The sequence below is a fragment of the Chironomus tepperi genome, unplaced genomic scaffold (genome assembly GCF_022539635.2).
Source record: "Chironomus tepperi strain 1889 unplaced genomic scaffold, CSIRO-AGI_Ctep_v1 contig_364, whole genome shotgun sequence".
In the NCBI taxonomy this organism is placed as follows: Eukaryota; Metazoa; Arthropoda; class Insecta; order Diptera; family Chironomidae; genus Chironomus; species Chironomus tepperi.
The window spans coordinates 2,415,181-2,437,223 of NW_027226486.1; the positions used below are offsets into that span (position 1 = coordinate 2,415,181).

The 22,043-nt window shown below is 32.4% G+C and overlaps 2 protein-coding genes across 4 annotated transcripts in view; one reads left to right on the top strand and one right to left on the bottom strand.

Annotated features, from left to right (window-relative positions):
- The window catches only part of LOC139095554 (uncharacterized), a 132,974-nt gene that overhangs the window by 62,736 nt on the left and 48,195 nt on the right, over window positions 1–22,043 (bottom strand). The gene's annotated exons all lie outside the window — the stretch shown is intronic.
- rdx (BTB/POZ and MATH domain-containing protein rdx) overlaps window positions 1–22,043 on the top strand; it is a 79,046-nt gene that overhangs the window by 43,521 nt on the left and 13,482 nt on the right. The gene's annotated exons all lie outside the window — the stretch shown is intronic.

A 22,043-nucleotide genomic window follows, 5' to 3' on the forward strand; every position in this document is an offset into this window, starting at 1 on the left:
TTTTTCTTATTCAATAGCATGTTGTTATTGTCCAGAGTTGTTGGATCTAGTTTGTACTGTGAGAATCCCTTAGGTAATGAGTAAAATCCGGTTTAATCTACTGACTGACCTCAGTCAATATTTTTTTGTGTTGAATGAGTCAAGTGAACTGATTTTTTCTTCTTAAAATCTGTGAATGGAACAAGCTTTAAGCTTCTGATGGTTGTCTTGTTGTTAAGATATAAATGCAGTGATTTACGAAATATTATGAAAATCGCACAGTCGTAAAGCACAGCATGTTTATCAGGGCACCGGCACGTCTCCGGTAATACGCGAAATTGTCCTTTCATTGCATCTTACTTACTTTGCTAGAATTGATCTGTCCAATTGTGATCCATAACTCAAACTGGCTCAATCGTTGATTATTACCTGCCAATTTCCAGTACTGAATGCAAAACTATTTCCATAATTGGTGAAAGCAAATTTCGAATTTCATAATAATATGTCACAATAATCATTTTCGAATTTTCGGATCAAATATCGAAAAATTCTAAATTAATTTCGAATACATTTGAATCAAAATTCCAATTTCCACATGACAGACTAAAACAACGCGATGTCCTGCCGGCTGGTTTTAAGTCATTATCACGGTAAAAATTACAGTCAGAATCTAGTCTGGAGTCAGTATTTGATCGATTAACCGACTTGTGCTCTTTAGTATATCCATTTCAAACCACCACCAACTCTGAATTTACTTACCTACTTCACTTATTCAAATAAGAATCTTTACAAACCCATAGAACATCAATGCGGCACAGAAGCTTTATTGGTAGCAATTGACGTCATTTAGACATAATGAAATATGACTTTATCATGAAAAGATATATATGCGAAAAAGATATAATTGTTTTAGAAGAGTCAAAGTCAAGCAGCACTTGAGATATATATTTTAGGAGGAAGCAATTAGCTCATCGTTATGCCGAGACTTTTTTTATTAATTTGAACTTGCCAAGATCATTTAAAAATATTCACGAATTATAAGTCTGGAAGAATTGAAAAAATCCGCACATGCTTCATCGTTTATTAACTGTCGAATGAGCATTCATGTGATATGTATATGCAAACATGAAACAATCATATATCCAGTAAAACGAGCTTATTATTCCAGTTCTATATACTATATTTAGCTTCTCTCTGTTTTTCTTTATGCTTTCATGCCCTTTTTATCGTCGAGGTAATCGAGACGAGTGTTCATTGACTGGACAGCAAAAGAGCTAATATAAGCAGCACCAGCTTTTTGTTTCCGTTGAATATTGTGTGTGCAAAAAAAAGATGAAACATAAATTTTCTTTCGTTCTCATTAATTATTTTCAAACTGATTTCATTTAACGAGCAGTAATTCTGTATATTTCTCTTTTATACATGCTTACTTCGTTTCTTTTTGCCATCAGCATAAATGATCAGGCTAAAGAAATGAAGAAAAGAGTAAAGCGAGAAATATAAAAGCTTGAAGATTCTCGTTTTATTTTTTGTGCGATTTTCTTCTGTCTGCTTTTAAAGACCTTGACAGAGGGTCATTTAGAATCATTCACCGTGTATATTATTGCTACGATTAAAGAATAAGAATATCCAAAATGGAATATAATGTGCGAAGGATGAGATGAAGAGGAAATTTCATTTCATCTAACAATGCTTTAAAGGTTTTTTACATATTTTTTGGTGCTGGCAATAAGCTTGGCCAATTCACATTTATGAATGAAGCCGATGAGATTAAATCAAGAATAATGACATCGGATACGTAAAATTTATTGAAGCAACATTGTTGTCGCATAAAAATTGAGACTACTTTTTGGGCATTAGTCGAAGCCTTGTTAGACAGTTCAGTGGAACGTCATAATACAAGATTATTTGTTGACCGCATTGAATCTTATTTAGGACAATAAAAAATTTAATACTTTGTGATGATTTACGAGGAAACTGCTTTGTTACAATTTCAATTGCATGACTCATACCTTATGGATGAGTTTTTTTAATAAAGCCAAATGCGTGCTTATGTAGAGTGTGAGTTGGATGTCCATGAGTTAGATTTTGAGTTTTAGTAATGGTGTCGCATGATTCATGGTTATGAAATATACAATGGATGAGAGTCAAATGATGTCTGAGATGGGTTGAAATTGACATTTTGGAAATAACTCTGAATTTTCATATTCATTGTTCATTTAGGGTTGCGGACCATCATCCAATGTTAGTAATACAGTTGATCGATATTAGGTTGGGTATGGCAGGGTGTCATGAGTTGCCTAGATTGCGGTTTATCTAGAAGGCATCTGACTCGAAATTTGCACCCAACTTGCCCATTAGAATTTCAGAATAGACCTCGAAACGACTCAAATTTTGTATCAATGACTCGACCCGATTCCATATCAAATCCTTGTCAACCTCGTGCTCTGCTCCAAATCAGTCGATGGTCACCCCATCCTTGTATCCATTTTTATAAATGAAAAATAAATCAACATTCAGCAGTACATCCCTTATCATCAACTTTTATCGACATCACGTCTTTCAAAATTCGAAGGTTATAGATTATTAACATTATTCTTGCGAAAGGCATATTCTTGAATTGATAATAGAAGTTGTGAGCTCACCAGCTCTAGGAAAAAAAAGAGAAAGAAGAACGATGAAGAGGATCTTGAACCAATCAAGGTCATGATGGTATAGCCAATGGGTTGATTGTAATGAGGCATTCACTAGTTATACATCATAACGCATCATTGTGTACATTTAGTTGATGTGATAATCTGACGAAGTTTGTTCCAAAAATCTCAATTTCTGAGTTAAAACAGCACAGAGATAAAAAAAAGTTGTTTCTAGTGAATTCAAAGTTAATTTCGAATGGAAATTATTGGTGCGTTAAATAAGAAAGAAATATTGAAATACGTATTTTTATTTTTTGCTTCTTGATTTCATTTTTGCTTAGATAAATAAAGTAACCAGAACGCATAAATTATTCTCATATTGGCTATATAATACCGAAATTATTTTTAGCAAAGATATTTGTCGTATGAAAAACATTTCGGTTTGTATGTCTGTCATATTGAGATTTTGAGAGCATTTAGAGGTTTATTGGATGGCACAGAGGTGCACCAAGGGAGGTAGGGGTGGTGGTCGGGTGTCAAATGACTCCTATCATAATTTTGGATCAAATTCCTCAATTTTCTAAGATTCTTTGCGATACAAAATCTCAAAACCTCCCTGAGACATTCTGATACTCTAGCTACACACCTGACATCGTTCTCATCCCGCTGAGCATCTCTCATGGGTGTCAACAACTAATTTTTGAGAATTAACACCTTCATGTGTTCAATTTAAGAGCTTGTACTTGTTTAAATTTGCACAACCATTTTGCAATCTACCGATTATTTTTTTGAAGTTTCATTAATAATTACTAAACATGAGACTAAGCTCAAATTTCAAAATTCACTTTCAAAAAAGAGTTTTTTCTTCTTCTTTCTATTCACATTAAAAATATAAGAAAACCCTCACACAATTTCTTCTTCTTATTTAATAGCCATGTTCGCATACTTACCTTCTTTTCGTTTTCATTTTTGTTATATATCCAAAAAAAAAAAATAACATGATTTGCAATTTTATGCTTCGTAATTGGGCTCCTGTCGACACCACCATCACCAATGAGTCTAGATAGGTTTCATCATGATGAAAGTTGAAATGAAGTCAATTGCCAATATTTTTTGAAATTCAATTTGCACTTTCACTATTTAATTTAATCATTTCTCTCGCATAATTGTCTCATCCGTCTCATTTTAAACAATTGAGTTGAAATATATAAAACATAATTTGTTCATGAAATAATATTATGAGCAATGAAATGAAGAAAAATGCTCATAAAGCAATTCAATTTTGTGTTTTTTTTTTCTTGCTTCTTTTAATTCGTACATATAATCTAGCAAAGTGTGTCAATGAAACAGAAAAAAAAAATTAAAATTGTTCATATTCATAGGCCTCCGAAAAAAAATAAAGCAACAGCAACGATGTTGCCTTTGTGTGTATCGCTTTACTTTAGTGCGAAGCGCTTTTTTAAGTGTATTTGCGTTCCCAATACATTACCGTGTATGTGTGTCGCGCTGCTTTTTTTTTTGAGACTCTACTTCTAATGTTTTTTAATAAGATAAATAAATATCAACATTTTATTGTTTGTGAGAGATTGGTCGATGGATGATATTTTGGTCATGATGATAAATTTTGCGAGACAGAACAATAAAAAATAAAAAAGTTTTTTATTTCATGTTATTGAGGATGAAAAGCGACGCTATAATTAATCTCAATGCATGCCTCTTCTTGACTACTTTTTATTTTAAAAATACGAAAAAAATATTCATTCTTAATCTGTTTTTAAAAAAAACAAAGTTCAATGGAACTTCTGAATTTTTATTTATATTTATTCTCATTTGTGGTTCTGTCGGTGATGTTTGGGGAATTGAGTGAAAAGAGGAGATTAAGGGGGTCAAAGGAGGGTGCATTGATTGTTTCTAAGAATCTAGAATTGAAATCTAATTTAATGAATTTTTCAAATATGTTTTCCATTGTCATTTAATCCAGCAAACTGAGATTCTTTGAATTTTTCATTTTTTGAAGTTTTCGAAATTAAGTTCGAATTTTTCGAAATTAACTTTGAAGCTTTCGAAATCAATTTCAGAGTTTCAAAATCAATTTCGGAGTTTCGAAATCAATTTTGGAGCTTCATATTCAATTTTCGAAATCAATTTCGAAATTTACTCTGTATTTCGAATTTTTCGAAATTAAGTTTGGACTGAAATTCGAAAATCATATTTTGTAGATTCAAACTTGATCCTAATTGGCCAAACCCAAAGTAACAATAAAAGTACCCAAAACCGCAATTCCATTCCACTCATCACTCCCAATCACCCCCAATCTCCCCAATACAAAAAAACCAATATTATTTTTATCAAAACATAAAAATTTAGTTCACACAGTATTTCATCACTCAATTTCATTTTGCTAATTGTGATAACGTTCATATAAAAACTGTATTAAGTCGTCGATAAAATTGAGAGCAGAGCCAAAATTAAAATTGTTCACAATTGTGTTGATAAAATATCGAATATGGATTACAGTCTGTGCGACAAAATGTGTGGAATTTCGAATGTTATTTAAAAGGCAGATAAGAGTTTTAAAGTAAATATGACTAAGATCCATTGTCACTAATTTTTGGTAATACAGCAAGTTCTGAATGTAAATAATTTGTATTTATGCAAACATGTGCGCTCGTTTCTCTCGTTCTACTAGAGAGAGAGAGACTCTCGTCTATCCATGTGATACGACACCTCATCCCTTATCATCTGCATATTACAATATGATCCCATTTTTGAACAACATACACATCCACCCTACATATTTTGAAATGTTTTATCGAGGAAAAATATAAAAATTTTCCGAATAGTAAAAAAGTAAAAAAGAAGAAGAGAAATTAGGTGGATGGCATTTAGCATGCGCGGATGTAGATATATATTCGTACAGATTACTATACAGCATGTTTGAAAAATATGCATGAATAAGAACAAAAATTCCATCTTTAGATGAGCAACAAAACATGAATAGGTGAACTTTCTTTCTTTCTCCCTATTTTTGTATTCATCTTGACTCAATTTTTCTCGAGGGGAAATACTTTTTCATCGAATCTGGAATGCTTCTTGCCTCTGAGGAATTTCTTTCTTTTCTGTGTCATTTCCCTAATAAAAAATCATAAGAAACAATTCAAAATTCATTTTTTTTTTCTTTTCTTTTCACATATTGGCTTCCTGCTGAGCAATCGTTCAGCATGAGAGCGATGGTGTCAAATGCAAAATGTTCCCTTCTTTGATTTTCATTTTTTTCTTCTTTTTTGCCAAAAAAATAATGAAATTCTTTTTTGTTCTGCTTTGATACGAGTGTGTCAGGTGACGTTGTATGATGAAAATGTCAAAGGTACAATAATAGCCTCATTTGCATGTTTTTGAAAAAGGATATGGTTATAAGATTTGATGAGAGTATAAGTATATTATGAATTTAATGTTAAGTGATGTGTTTTTTTGGGTAAATGAGGTGTTGGAGGGGAGTGGAGTGGAATCTTGGGTATCGAGGCATATGTACATACTGTTACTATGTTCCTAAGTCACGACAAAAGGCTTTCCGACTGACTCTGATGCTGGTTATCTTACCTAGTTTACACAAATTCTCTGTCCGCAGTCGAATCATATCAATAAGGCCTCTATGGTCAAGTGGTTAGACAATAGACCGGATATCTCTAACCCTCTACTTTGTGAGGATGTTAGTTCGAATCCTACCAGAGTCTAATTTCTCAACCAATGAGTTTTGTCGATATGACAAGGTTTTGCGCTCAATCCTAGCGACATTACACTAAGCATCATGGTCTGCACTAGTAAATATCTCTGAAGTCATCATTAATAAGGTCATACCCGTCATCCTTGAGTCATGTATCACATTCAATCCATATTAAGAGTTAAATAAGGTAATTCTTAGTCAAATCTTCAAAAACACCCTGCTAAGTACATTAAGGTAAATGCCCAAGATGACAAAATATCTCGCACATCCACATCCTTCTCAACATCCTCTTTAAAATTCGCCCTCAATGATGACTAGTTCATGCTAATTTAAAAAGTTTTAAAAAAAATAATATCGAAACATATTCCACAACCGTCTCTCTCTATTAAAAAGTCACTCACATGCGCTTACTGTATTGTTCATCGCTTTCGTATGTGTGAGGTGACTGTAAAGATGCGGTGAATGTTTTTTTTTTTGTTGCAAATTACTTTGGTATGATGATCCCATCTAGTCATTAACCGTCTGAACTTTTGCTTCAAGCACATTTTATATATTCTTATAGCGAAGGCGAAGAGACGAAATAATATAAAAAAAAGAGTTGAGTTGAAGAAAGAGAAGAGAATTACATGATTGTTATGGTGCTTGGTACAGAAAAAAAATTCTCATTTTATTCGCTTTTATCTTTACATTATTATCATCATGTTTATAAATTATAATAACATTACGTCTGGCATCGTAAACTATTGCATTGTAAAGGATTTGGATTATGTGAAATGAAATCATGTATGGCTGTCGAAAAATATTGTGTCTGTTCATATATATATTGTGCAGATATTATGAATAAATAAAATTAAAAGAAGGTTTTCAAAGCAGAGACTTAAAAAAGAGAAAACAAATCTAAAGGATGTTATTTAACATAGAGAGCAGCCTTTTATGTTATGTGTGAGGTACATAAATATGTGATGCTTTGAGGGTGGTCCAATAGCTAGAAAATAAACAAAAAAAAATTGGATACATTTTGTAGCATGAATATCTACCGCAGAGTAGTCACAGAGAGAGCAAATTTTTTGGAATATTTTTACAATCTCTAATTTAAATCCTCATGTGAGTCTTGTTTTACCATCAGCAAAAATATATATTATGTAAAATCTGAGTTTACGGATGTGTTCAAACAACGCTACAGTTAATTTCATTTGACATTCAATTTTTTTGTTAGCATATCCACTGGTTATCCATTCTAATTTTATTATACATTGATTGTTCTCACATTTAATCTTCTCCGTTTTTTTTGTTCGTTTGCATTTAAAACTTCCGAGATTTATTTTTATGCATAAGCTATGGCTATTTAAGTTTTAGTTGCTGGCTGTTGGGGGTAGTTTGGTTGTGATGTCGTATGGTCGTAAGGCTATGTAACATGATTTTTCGAATACCACAATTCGGTTGATCGTTCAAAAATCCGGTCCCAGCCTGGCGTGACTCTAACTTGATAGTGGATTCATCTGGTGTTGTTCGAGGGTATAAACTAGTCGTCAAGACGCCAACAGCTCATCTTCATGTCATGTCGCAATGTGGCGATGTTGCTGTACCCTAGCAACTTCATATTGCTTTACCACTGTAGTATGGTCTAAGCAACAGTTGTGCACATGTGTTATGTAGCTTTAGTAGAGTATGAATCAGAGTTCGATTCTGACTCAGATTTGGTAAAATCAAGTCAAATTTATAGTCGACCTCGAGCTCTATTAAGTCTAAAACCTCATTTTAGCCACATGACCCAATCTCTTCCAATAAAATGCCATAACTAAACCAAAATAAAAGTCAGCAGTTTAAACAAATTGTATAAACTTTTAAATAGCCAGCAGCACTACAGAATACCTCAATCAACAGAAAATAAAAAAAATCTATTTGTATTGTATAAACAAAATCGATCATAAGCGATGTTCCGTTTGTGTCTGACCTTGTAACTAATACAACCGTAATGATAATCTTCTTCTTTTAACTTAATAATCATCATTTAGAACATGATGTGAAGTGATTAAAAGCAAATGTTGTCCGCTTTTCATCGCTTTAAATCAAATTAATGTTGATTTTTTATGAAATCGATCTCAATTTTTTTTGTTAATAATGACTGACTGTTGCGAGTTAACTTTCTATGTGTCATGAATAAATCACATTAAATATTGATTAATGTCTGACCTTTGTTTTCGTGAATTTTGCATGGTATTGAAGAATATTTAATTAATTAAAAGGATTTTTTTATGGGAGCAAACTGCGGTAATTGTGAAGGCATTTGAGCTTGAACAATGAAACATAAAACTATGCATTTGTATTTGTTAAACTAAGCAACTAGTCACTAACTCTCACATAGAAAGATATATTTTTTAGTGGCATAAATTTCCAATTTACAGTCACCTTTTTTTTCGGCTATGTCAATGTGGGTCAAAGTAAATGTAATACAGATTCGAGTATACAAAACTGAATAAAATATGGAACATAGACCATGATGACCCTCTTTTTTTTGGATGAGCTCAAAAAATTTCATTAGAGTTGAGAGTGAAAGAGATGAATGGCAAGTGTTTATACAGATGATGCGCTAATCTCTCTACAAATATCGATGAAATCGTCTAAGGCAATTAGTAAAATGATTGGAATTTTCACTAGCAAAGTTTAAAACAAATTCAATATTTCATAGTCAATTAAAAAACTATTAATTTCATATTTTTAACTTCTCATTCCTCGATCTTTTGTCTATTGAGTGTTAATCATGATAATTAACATACTTTTTAGTTTACGTAATTTATTTAATGATTTTTTTTATTTCTGTTTTGTTTCTTTATAGGTAAGGCGATCATCGATGCTGTTCAAATAATTAATACTTTTGTTAGAGAAATGAGAAACAGCTTAAAAATTTACATAAGACTATAAATCTACTTGATATTGCATTGAAATGGCTAATTGGTAAGCGAAAATATTTATTGAGTTAGGGGCCAGGGGAGGTCGACCTTCTCAATATCCTCCATTATGATTTGGACAGAATTCACGAACTTCCAGGTGGGGAGGGGTGTGGACCTTCCATTTTTAGTCCACAATTTCAAATACTTCTGACCAAACCATTGCTTAGCAGATTGTCAAGTAATAATCACATCCCCAATATGCTTAGACAAAATTCATGAACTTCCAGGTGGGGAGGGGAGTGAACCTTCCATTCTCAATCCACAACTTCAAACATTTCTGATTACACCCCTGTTTAGCAGCTTGTCAAGTCTCATAATCCAAGCTACAAAACGAGACTGAAGCTTAAAAATTTGTATAAAAGAAGAAAACAAAAAATATCCGAGACAAGGTCATCCAAAAAAGTATTTTTTTTTTCATTTCAAATTTATTGTGCAAAATACATAGAAAACCCGTTTCATTATTTTATTTCATAGTATGCAGTAGAGTGTGAATACATCAAAAACTGTTCATATTGATGTTAAAAAATGGGAGAAAAAAAGGCAAATTTTCAGTGAAAATATTTCACTAAAATAAATTGAATAAATCAATTCAGAATCTCATTCACGTGCTAAACTATTTATACAAGGAAAAAACTTAAACAATGACCAGTCAAGGATAAAAGCAACGTCATACGGGGTGTGTTTTATAATTAAACGAAAAAAAAAAAGTTATTTCCGCAAAGCTTTGTAAGTGAAAATTATAGAAAAAAAAGTTCAGGGACATATACAGATGATAATTATTATATAAACATGTTCTAAGCAGTTTTTTTTTGTCACCTTGAAAATGATGATGATGATGTGGATAGAATCGTACATTCATTTCCTTTTTCAGTGAATCTTTTTTAGAGAGGTGGATTTTTTTGTAGATTTTTGAAGCTTTTTAAGATTTTTAAGATATATCTCGTGAATGTGAATGTCCAAAAATCATGACATTTATAAATCTGGCGTTAGATGTTGCTAGGCTGGATATCCGCTTGGTTATTGAATTGACAATGTTTAGTCATTGTTCTGTCTTTAGATTTTTGAAGAATTTGACAAAATTCCTTCATTTTTAGAGGCAACAATGCCTTTTTGAATGTCAAAAGTCGGTAAATCGATCCAAAATACGACATCAGACCACCATGACTCTGACTTGACGCCACCAGGTCAGGTCACACAGTCCTGGTGTCGATTTGTGCTCTTCAAACTTCTTAAATCCTCAAAAATTCCATCCATTCCCAATATTTCCCCAACAAACAACTCAAAACTAAATAACTTCAATTAATGTCACTTCCATTGACTACTGTAAAGTTCATTTACAACCCATTCAGCTTGTTAAGTCAATTAATTTTCTCTTTATCAGCCACTTAACTTCATGGAGTTCAAGGTTGTCTCTTTTAAACGCTTTTTGTAAAATAAATATATAAACTTGCAAATTTAATATTTATTAATTCATAAGCAGCAGTTTATAGCTCATTAAACTTTCCGTCATCCTGTGATTGGCACACGAAGGAAATAAATATAAAATTGACAACGTGTCTTTTGACACTTTATTAGCTTCTGCTTTTGGAGATGTTGAAATTGAGTGCGTTGATCGTTTTTCTTTGAGTTCTTGGGTGTCATGAGCAGGACAATGTAATTGGATGTGTGGTGGTATGTTACTTGTTGAATGCAACATGTGGGAGCGACTTGACTGCTACAATGTAGCTACTAAAGTGTCGCTACGTTGACTTGTTGTCAACAAGACGTGAGAGTGACTTTAAATCTACAATACAGTTGCTGAGGTGACAATACGTCGCTTTGTTGTCAGTAAGACGTGTGAGTGACTTAACAGCTTCAATGTAGTTGCTGAGATGTCGCTTTGTCGCTTTGGTGACGACAACACGTGAGAGTGACTTGAGAGCAACGTAACAGTTGATTTCGACCATTTGAATTGTGTTGCTAGGAAGTAATGGAAAATTTTTATTAGATTATTAAATAATCAATGCTGAACAACTTATCACTTACTTATGTTAGGCTCAATTTAAAGCTCATTGTCCAACGTTATCAACATCAAAGGCAACAAAAAAATTTTAAACAATGACAAATCACTCATTGAATCTAATTTATGGTTAATTCCATTAGATTACCTCGAAATTCAATATTCACTTATCAAGAACATCGTCATCATCAGCCGAACGAGAAGGACCTTCACCTTGAACGTTAGCTATAAATAAATGTTTGTGCCTCACATGTACTCTTTTTTTATATATACACAGTTCAATTAGTTCTTCTTCTCATATTCATATTATTCACACATGTGTCTAAGTGGGTGTGTGTATTTGTGGCTTTATTTTTTATTTTTTTTCTGTGCAAACTGAATGTTCTTATAATATAAAAAAAAAAATTTGAATGTCAAAGTCACAGACGAATTTAAAATTATATTTTTTTTAGTATTATAAAATGATATTCTGTAGACAGTTTTTTTTTTGCAATATGAGTGATGATTAAAATACTGCCTGTCGACATGTTCTTCAAATTTCAATAAATTTTTTTTAATTCGATATCCATATAGAACTTATCGAAGGTCGAGTATAAATATAATTATCATCAGCAAATAGCTCGTTAGATAATTTTTTTCTGTTGCTACGTAAATCTTGTCGCGTGTTGCACAAACAAATAATAAAGTCATTCTCACATTCACTTCCGATGAATGTCACCTGAGCTTGTACATGCTGCATATTTATAGATAACTGTCTGAATTGTGTTCTTACGCTTAACAAAAAATTGACTCGCACAGGAAATAAATATTCGACGATTTTTTATGTCTGCCACGGTTTGCTTATTATCCATTCTCGTCGAGTACTTGATATTCTGTATTTTTTTCGAATAATGAAAATCAATGAAATAATGTGCTTGCTAAGGTTCTTTGGATTCTCAAGGTTCTTTTCATATATTTCATTATTTTATGAAATATCAAGCTATATACATACATATTGTCATGGAATCATTTTTGCGTGAGATGATTTCATGTATTGTGCCTGGGTGGGTTGGCATGAGGCTGAAATATTTTCTTCAGTATTTTTGCCAAAATAAGAAAATATCATGTGCACATGGATTAGATTCTCAAAATCCTAAAGGAAGTAAATAGTGCATGAAATTATTCGTTAGATGATATCATCATCATGACCTGAACATCTCACATTCATTGTTTAAATGTAGACAAAAGATTACTTGCTTTGCTCATGATTCACATAAATTGCAAAATAAAACAAAGTGATAAAAAGCAATCCCGAGCGACACGATGCGACGAAAATGGCTGTCACAGCAACGTAGAGATGCTCAGCAACATGGCAACCACGTTGTGCAGCTCGGACTTTTTTGTCTCAGCAACGTAGTAAATACTAATTGTGTTGCTTGGGCTTTTTTGTCACAGCAACGTGGCAACTACGTTGTGCTGGTTGGGCTTTTTTGTCTCAGCAACATAGTGCCAGGCAATATGTCGCTCGGGCTTTTTTGCGACATTACTTTTTTAAATGAAATGTTTATTTTTCTTCACAAACTCGACTAAAACTCACGAGGCAATTGCGAACATCGCTTTGAATGAAGAATCTTTCCTTATATCTCTTTTTTTATATAAGCAGTTTTAATATTTCTTCTTACATGTTTATTTTATTGGTGGAACTGGTGAAATCAATATGAGAGATTCTTATGTGTGTCGCATGGAGACGCGTGTACATATTATTGTATGTGGGTGTATTAACCATTTAAGTAGTTTTCTTCATACAAAAAAAGCGATGCTTTCACAAATTGACTCAAAAAAAATTTCCATCGAGAACAATATAAATATCATTCAGTCGAGAGGATATGATTTTTTTTGTGAAATGTAAATAAATGATATTTATGAGTAACGGATATTTATGTAATGGATTTTTATTGAGATCACAATATTGGGGACCTAAAAATAAAAAAATTATTCAAGAGACTTGTTCACATCTTTTTTTGGTAGAATATGGAAAGTGGGCTTGCTGTGGCTTTTCGGAGAAATAAGGACCATTGAAATTGTGAATGACATATACATTTGAAAGTTTTTTTAAGAACTGTTGGCAAGTTTAAAAGCCTCAAAAAATTGGTTTATGGATTTGGCTTTTTGCATTGTGAATGGTCAATGAATTGGCAATGGTTTGAGATGAATTCCAGTGTCGTTTAGATGTTAATTTACAGCATTAGATAGAATTATTTTGAAATTTTGTTGAAAATGGATTTTAGTGCTATGTTTGGGGATTAGCTAAGGCTAAAATTTAATACCCGAGTGGCACAACGTTGCCTCCATGTCGCTGTTATGCCATCAATACATGAGAATGGCCTGATGGCTACAAATAAGTAAATTCCGAAGAATAAACAAATAATCCTCATAATTAAATGTACTACATACACAAGACATGTCACGCATTCACTTCAGAAGCAGATCTCCTATCACTCCTATTCAGACCCACTTTTAGCAAACAATTGCTCTATTCTTTATCCAATCCGATTGTCTTTTCCCCTGATTAATCTCCATACATTAGCAAAATTAAGGTCGACAGTCACGAAATCCTTACTTCAATGGATATCAATCATATTTCACAATGCCCATGGCATAATGAAACGTTACAATAGCATTTCCAGAAAAACAAATCACATAAAAAAGCATGTAAATGTTAAATTAATCATCATTGTCATTTTTCATTGATTATTTTATTCTCTCCTCTCATATATATTTTTTACGAGCATGTGGGAGCTCTTATTTCTCTACTTGACCCCGAATTGTACTATAAAAAAAATTGTATAAAAGGTAATGCGCAGAATCATGATATTAGAAAGTGAGAAAGAATAAGGAAGTGTTGTTTTTGTGTTCTTGTTGCGCTTGTTTTCTTGTTGTTGCAACAACAACAATAAAAATGAATGTTTTGTTTCTCTTTATTTTAAATAAAAATCACGAATTATGCATGAACATTCTACTTAGCGAATTGTCATTTTACTATACATATGAGCTTCCTCAAACAAGCGACGCGAGACAAAGAAAAAAAGGAAGGAAAAAATTGAGTACGATGAAAAAAAAATTAAATAAATTAAAAAATCGTCAGTCGGCATGAAAGTAAATTGAATGAGAAAGTTTAATTTATAATATGAATAAAAGAGTCAGATATATTTATATATATATATATATTTCAAGACGTGAACTTCAATTAGGCTTCACTTTCGCTTCAACGCGTCGATCACGTCGAGTCTTGTTGAAAATTACTGAAGCTATTATTGAAATGAGTATGAAGGAGAAGGGAAATAATAATAATTTTTGCAGACTTGTAATTTTAAAGAGCTTAATGATATAACTGACTCAATATTGATTAACAAAGTGACATTTCAAGACTTCATTATGCTATAAATAAGATTCAAAAGTAAGGAATGAATTACAGGAATCACGAAAATGCTCTAAATCTCAATTAATATTGAATTGGAACGGTTGCAGCAGTTTTTCAATTCAATTCTTATTTCTATAGTAACAACCAAGTCAAGTCGAGAGATGAAATGAAGGAGAAAAGAATATATATCAAGATGTGCTACATTTTTGGCGCTTTTTCTTTTATTTCTTTTCTTCATTTCTGTCATTTGTTCAGGTTATAATTAAAGGCCTTACTGAATACAGTCTATATGAGCACGAGGAAGCGAAAAAAAAAGGTGAAATGATGAAAGTTATATATTATTTTGTGAAGGTTTTTTTTTTTGAAAATAAGATTTCTTTATATCATCAATCGTGTACTGCAGTGAAATTTCTATTCAATTTCTTCTTCTTCTTCTGTTTTGCCTCTACGAAGATTTCACAAACATTAAAATTTCTTTTATTTTCTTCTAAACTCTCATAAATCTTTCAATTGTTATTTCGTGTTGTATAAATTAATTAAATATTTATAAACTATATCTCTCTTCTTTTTATGTCTTCAAAAAAGAAGTGCTGTGTGCGTATCTCAAGTATATCTATAGGAAATAAAACGAAGAGATTGCGAACGAGGGAGTATTCAGGGGGGTTTGGGTGGCTAGCGTTGACCCCACTTTTTGGAAAGAATTATTGAATTAACTGGGGAAGTCAGCCGATTTGTAGGAATTCATACAAGAATTCAAAATAATGCCATTCTTAGCTATAACGGTCCCCTCCCCCTCCCTTCCCTTCAGACTGCAAAGCTCCTTTCTGACTACAACGTCACCCCCTCCCCCTCCTATCTCAAAATTCCCTACCTTCTCCCCTGTATCGAACATAAAAGAAAATAAAAAAAAGGTTCAATGAGGTCAAATGGAGCAATCACTTTTAAAAAATTCATGGCAGCCACAAAATGAGTAAATATGTACTACATACGCGCGAGCGGTACATCTTCATATTTTTCGGTTACGTAATGAAGACACACATTGATCACTCACCAATCGGTGAGTGTTGCCGCTAATAGATCATCATCTTCAAGTCAGCCTCAATGATGCAAATTTATTCCTCCTATGAAAGCCAAAATATTTAAATTTTGTGGGTCAAAGTTTTTTTTTTGTTGTTTTCTTTTGTTTTGCATATTTTATTATAATTTGCTCATTGAGGTCTGACTGCTTATTTTTTTTTGATTTGTGATGTCGTTGATCGGTTTTAATTTTGTCAACGCAATATTCGGTTCGACCGATCATCATATGATTAGACACACAGTTTTTTTTATTGCCTCGACACACATTTACAAAAATTTGTGTTGTTAACAAAAAAAAAACAGTGATTGAGAAATTTATGAATTCGTAGGAATAGCTGAAGAAAAATTTTGAAATCTCTCAAATTCTCTCAGCGAGCGGCGGAAAAAGTGAACCAAAAAAATTGAGCGAAACACTTTCACTGCTTTTTACACTTTGATATATTGAATATACTATTTTATATGTCAAAGAGAAACTCGGTACTATCTACAATCACAAAAGAAAGTTTTTCTCTTATAATTTTCCATAAAGGCACACTCAGCCATGATCGTCGTGACGATTTATCAACTGAAATTGTAAATTTTGTGTGTAGGAGAAAATCTTTCACAAGCGATCGACATTAATTTTTTGATATTGACATCGTTTGTGCTTTTAATTAAACATTGTGTTATGCCAGCCAACAAGGAGAGCTGAAGACCGAGAGCGAGAGAAAAAAAGTACACAAAACAGAGAAAATAACATAAAAAACGTGCGCACATTATTCTACTAGCTTGTTTTTAAAATCTGATTTTCTTTACGCTCACTCACATTTGATGATGCATTTTTTATGCTATTGTATTGACTTCAATTTATTTTTATAGTTCAACATTTAATTTTCTCTCATCTCGTTATCTTGAGAAATACATACGGGTAATAATAAAAAAACTTTTTCCACATTTTTTTTGCTATCTTGATGACATTTATCGGGTTGAATAAAGTGAAATCACACCGTTTTTGATTGAATTGAGTCTGTTTATTATTCGATTATGATTTATTTTTATTTCCTTGATCAATTGTGAGACTTTTGTAAAGCTTCACAATTTTACCTTCGATTTCCTTAAATAGAGCTTTATTTATTTATTTTTGAGGCCTTTGTGGACTTTTTTCTCCTTGAGTGGAATTTTATGAAAGGTTTCTCAGATTATGGTTTATTGTGATTTTTTTGTTGAATTGTGGTCTAATGCAGTCTATTTTTGGGAAGTGGTTACAAGTGTCTTACCTGTAATGTTTGCTTTGTTTTTGGTTTCTTCATCAATTTGGATACAATATGCAAACTAAGTCAATAGAAACAGTGAGCTAGATTGATAGGAATCGAACCCACTTCTTAGTCCTCTATCCAAGTTAGTCACATACTCGCTGTTATTTCCAAGACTAGAACTCCGGGATTCATAAGTCAATTTGGCTAAAAGCCTAACACATACATCTAATCCTTAAAGCATCCCAATTTTATAGCCTCTGGCAAGGCTCTGAATTTAAATCGAACCCGTCACCAAGTCAGAGTCACGTCTGGTCTGTAGCCGGAAATTCGATCAATTTAACCATATCGTGCGTGCTGTCACCTCACAAATGCTCTTGATATCAAAAGAAAAATCTTGAAAAAACCAATTTCAATTCCAAAATTATTTTTAAAAATCCATCAACACAAGGACTTTTTTCATATCCAATTAATGTGAATTTTAAGTCTATGTGACTTTGAGCATGAGTCGCATTTTCATCGTGTCCATAACACACACGTTTAGCAAATTTATTAATGATATTTTTATCTATTAAAAACATTTCAAAGTGACATTGAGCACAAAAAAATTTTATTCATGGAAGTTATTGTCGTGTAGATAAATTTGTTCAACTGCTCTCCATATTTCCTACATCATAAATTTAAATGAATGGGAAATAATTTTTATTTATATTAGATTTGCTACATGAAAAGAAAAGAGTTTCTCGACTGAAAAAATGTTAATTTTTAAATAGCTGAATGTTATGCAAGTGTGCAGAAAAAAGAGAAATTTTTTTAAAACTATTCGCTACAAATTTAGTTAATAAAATGATTTTTTTTCCGCATCTCTCGCTACTCAATCACGAAATGCTGCCTCATTTTAATCCATTGAGAGAAAGGTAATTTTTCTTCTAGATGAAATGGCTTTTCTTTTCTTTTCTCACATGATGTAATGGCCGTTGTTGAAATCGAATTAATATTATTACTTTTTTAGTGGCATATTTAAATATTTTTCATAGCGCCACACTACAGAGAGAGATTTTTTTTTGTGTGCATTACATAATGCTGTCTTGCAATGGTGGTGATAAATTAATTTCTCCGTGGATTAAAGTTAAATATACATGAGCTTTTGTGGATGTGAAAATAATAAATTGGAATGTTTGTTTTTTTTTTTCGTTTTGTTTCTTCATTGTGGCGCAATGGTAGAGAGCTGGGAATTTTTATTGATGGGTTATGGTTTGGATTTTTAGTTCCTCTTTTTGGAAATCTTGTAATAATTTGGGGATTAATGCTTTGCAAGCTAGTGAATCATACTTACTGGGAAGGAGGATTTGTTCAAAATTGCAGGCTTGTGGACAAAAACGCAGGTCTGATTGCAACTTTGGGCAATATATAAGATACAGCCCAGAACTACGAGCCTTACTAACTCTTAGCCGAGTCCTAACTAGGACTTCTAGACGGCTACTTCGGTAATATCGGGAGATCCGAATGTTGCTTATAAGAAGTCATAATTGGTAGGATTTGAACTCATGTCGTCCCTAATTTAAAGCAACATTGATTATTCAATCTTCGTACTTGCCATTCGGTCACCAAGGTACTTACCTACCCTAATAAATAATCAGCATATTCACCTTAATACTTAATAAGTATACTAAGCTTAATGATGTACATGCCACTTGTCTGTTACTTCGAATTATTGCCGACTGTTAATCATTCACATTTAACCATTAATTTCCTGAGCTTCAGATGATTTTCATGCCTTGTTGATCTTTTAAAGTCATGAGTAACCACAAGACAAGGATAATTGAGATACCCTAAGTTGTGACTTTCAAGTATAATCCTCTTAAAGGCCACTTACCATGAGAATTTATAATGTCAATATTTTACAAAAATAAACTTATGCAAATTACTCATCGAACTTCCTTTTAATATCAACCGACAAAACCTGATAAACAATTTAATGAAGTCACAAGTTATGAATTTCATGGAACATAAAAATATATGCATAAAATATAATTTTCACCTCTTAAAATAATAACATTAAAAAAACTTGTCATAGTAATAATAAATAAATTAACACATCTTCTTTCGATGATCAACTTACTCTCGACTTTTGTCATGCACATCAAAAAGTACCACAAATAAAATTTATGGCTCATACGTGTTTATCATCTTACTTATTCAAAAAAGGAAGATAATATAAAGCTCAATTTAGTATGTACGCAGATATAATAACTTTAAATCATAATTTAAATGCTGTACATGAGAAAAACTTTCTACTGGTTTTTCCAATCTTTTCACTTCATATTCACAATTGCAATATGACTAAAATGCTTTTAATGTGTAAATAAAATTTTTATCCATTTATTTTCTCTTCATTCATCCATCCATCTACTATATTCATTGTTACAATGTATTGCTAAGGAAATTATAATTTATGTATCGTGTATGATTATGATCCCGAACTGGACGGTGAACCGCATGGTGCAAATTTCAGTTTTTGTCGTTGAAATGTGGCTAGGGTTGGGTTTTTGATGTATATCTATCCCTACGTCTTGTTTTGGTCTATACCTTAAGTTTAACGCTTAGGATGGGGTGAGAGGAGATGTGAGGGTGGTGAAGGTATGCGCCTTGGGTAGAGTAGCTCAATACCGAGGAGTCGACTCCAGATACAGTCAACATGGTGTCGTCAGGACACCTACACGATAATGCATTGACATAGCGGTATCCTAGCGACTCGTGTAGATTGAGGTAACTTACATACTAAGGGTCCTCGATGTCGAGCTACCCAGGAAGTCTCAGTCTCTAGAATGAGCCTTCACAATCCCTTTTGCATACATCATGTGCCACCCGGATAAATTTATTAAAAAAAACTCCTCAAATCTTCTACAATAATTTATGTATCATATGTGGATAGTCTCTTTTATTTCATTTTTCTTCTTCCTTTTCATCTTCTGCCTTATTGTGTGGTTTTTGTGGGTGCAAAATGAACCATTGCGACATTCGCCAAAAAAAGAAGCCAAAGATGAATAAGGCAAAAAAAGAGAAATTTTTTTTTTATATTTTTGATAGCATTTTTATGCTCGAGATGTGATGATGTGAGATGTTATGTTATGTGTAAGCATGAACAAAAGAAATAGAGAAAGCTGTAAATAGGAAATTTTTGCCTCAAGAGAGAGTCCTTGACGAAAAAAATGACATGCCTGGTATGGAATTTGCTTTTTGTTGCTAGAACAACAAGCAGAATTATAAATCCTTAGTAACTCAATAGAAATGAGATTATCATGGTGAATGAGTAGATTTATATAAAAAAATGGAAGCATCAGAATGAAAATGGCAATTTTATGAGATTGCTCTACATTTTTAACTGAACTTCCTGGTATCTTTAACAAAAATACACACTTAAATTTCATAGGAATTATTATAATAATATTGTCAGGTAGTTTGTTGATTCGAGGTCATGAAAGGATCTCATCGCAGCATTCAAGTTTGAACATTATAAAAATTGAGGTCGACATCATGGCTTCCAAACAAGAAAATACATTTTTTCTTCTTTATTTTCATGGAATGAGAGAGAAGACAAAAATATAAAGACAGTTTAATCTTTCATGATTATCTTAAAGAACTCCTTGTATAACAAAACCTAAAGACGAGATATATCCTTGTTGCACGGTTGTCAATATCATCATTATTACTATAAGCTTCTTCACGTTTGTATTTTTAACATGATCAACGAATTATGTTATGTATGTATAGCGTTATTGGGTCGAATGTCTGCTTGCCTTTTTGTGTTTTTCGTGATATTTAAGGGTCGACTTAATGCTGGAGTTCTGCGCATTTAGAATGCATTGTTGTTCGGCGCATATGGATCGTAATGCAGATTGGCGCATATGAAACGCCATGCAGGTCGGCGCATTTGAAACGCAATTCACGTATGTGCGATGCATGTTTGCGAATCTAAAGCGCAATGTGGTCCTGCGCATCTAAAGCGCAATATAATCTTGCGCATCAATAGCGCAATATAATCCTGCGCATCAAAAATCCTGCATTCGTGGCTGAGCCTTAGTATTTGATTATGCAGCATCAATCTTAAATTGCGCTCTCAAATCGCATCAACGAAAACATTTTCCTACTTCTTTATTACACCAAAAATCCATCAAAATTTTGTGTGATCTAAGAATGTATTTCTTTCGTGTACCAAATAATTTCTAGGTAATGATCTAGAAATGAAACACAAAAAGTATCAAATTTCCTTTCCTCTCCTCGTCATTATTTAATATCAAGATTTGTATAATTCGATAAATTTATTGTCGCCAATATGATGAATGTTGCATGCGTTTCTCGAGGTGATTGATTGGTTTGAAGACTAGAAAAAAGGGAGTCTTGTGCAATCCAAACAGGAATAAAAGAAATAAGAAATTAAAAATTTTCCAATGAGTTGATGAAGTTTTTTTTTGATGTCCATGAAAAATTATTTTTTTCTACATCACTAAATACTTAAAGAACATTAAGGATTCGTGCTGCTGACTTTTTGTAACCTTTTTTATTAAAGAAATAAATCAAATTGAACGAAGAAAAGGAATTGCCCAGATGTTTTTTAAGGAATATTTATGTATGTGATCAATGAGTCCAATGTGTAGGTTTTCATACATTATGGTATTTGTGAAAGATACTGTCTGTGTAAATTAAGGAGCAGATTGTGCATTCTCATTCATTTTAAGGAGGAGTATAAAGAATTGAAGGATTTCAGGCAACAGATTCATTGTATCTTGTTAAAGGATCTTCTACACACACTCATAGAGCATATTCCCTCGAGCATATACACCTAAAGGAATCTTTTTTGTATAATCTTTAATTCTTCTTTATTTCACTTCCATATTTCTGGGTGAAAAGAAGAAACAACAAAAAGAAATTCTGTTTTTTTTTTCTAGGTACACAAAATATTTTGGCGAAAAAAAAAAAATACATAGAAAAAACATAAATTTACAGTCAGTCTGCCTCTGATACTCTTATTGTTCGGGTCAGTT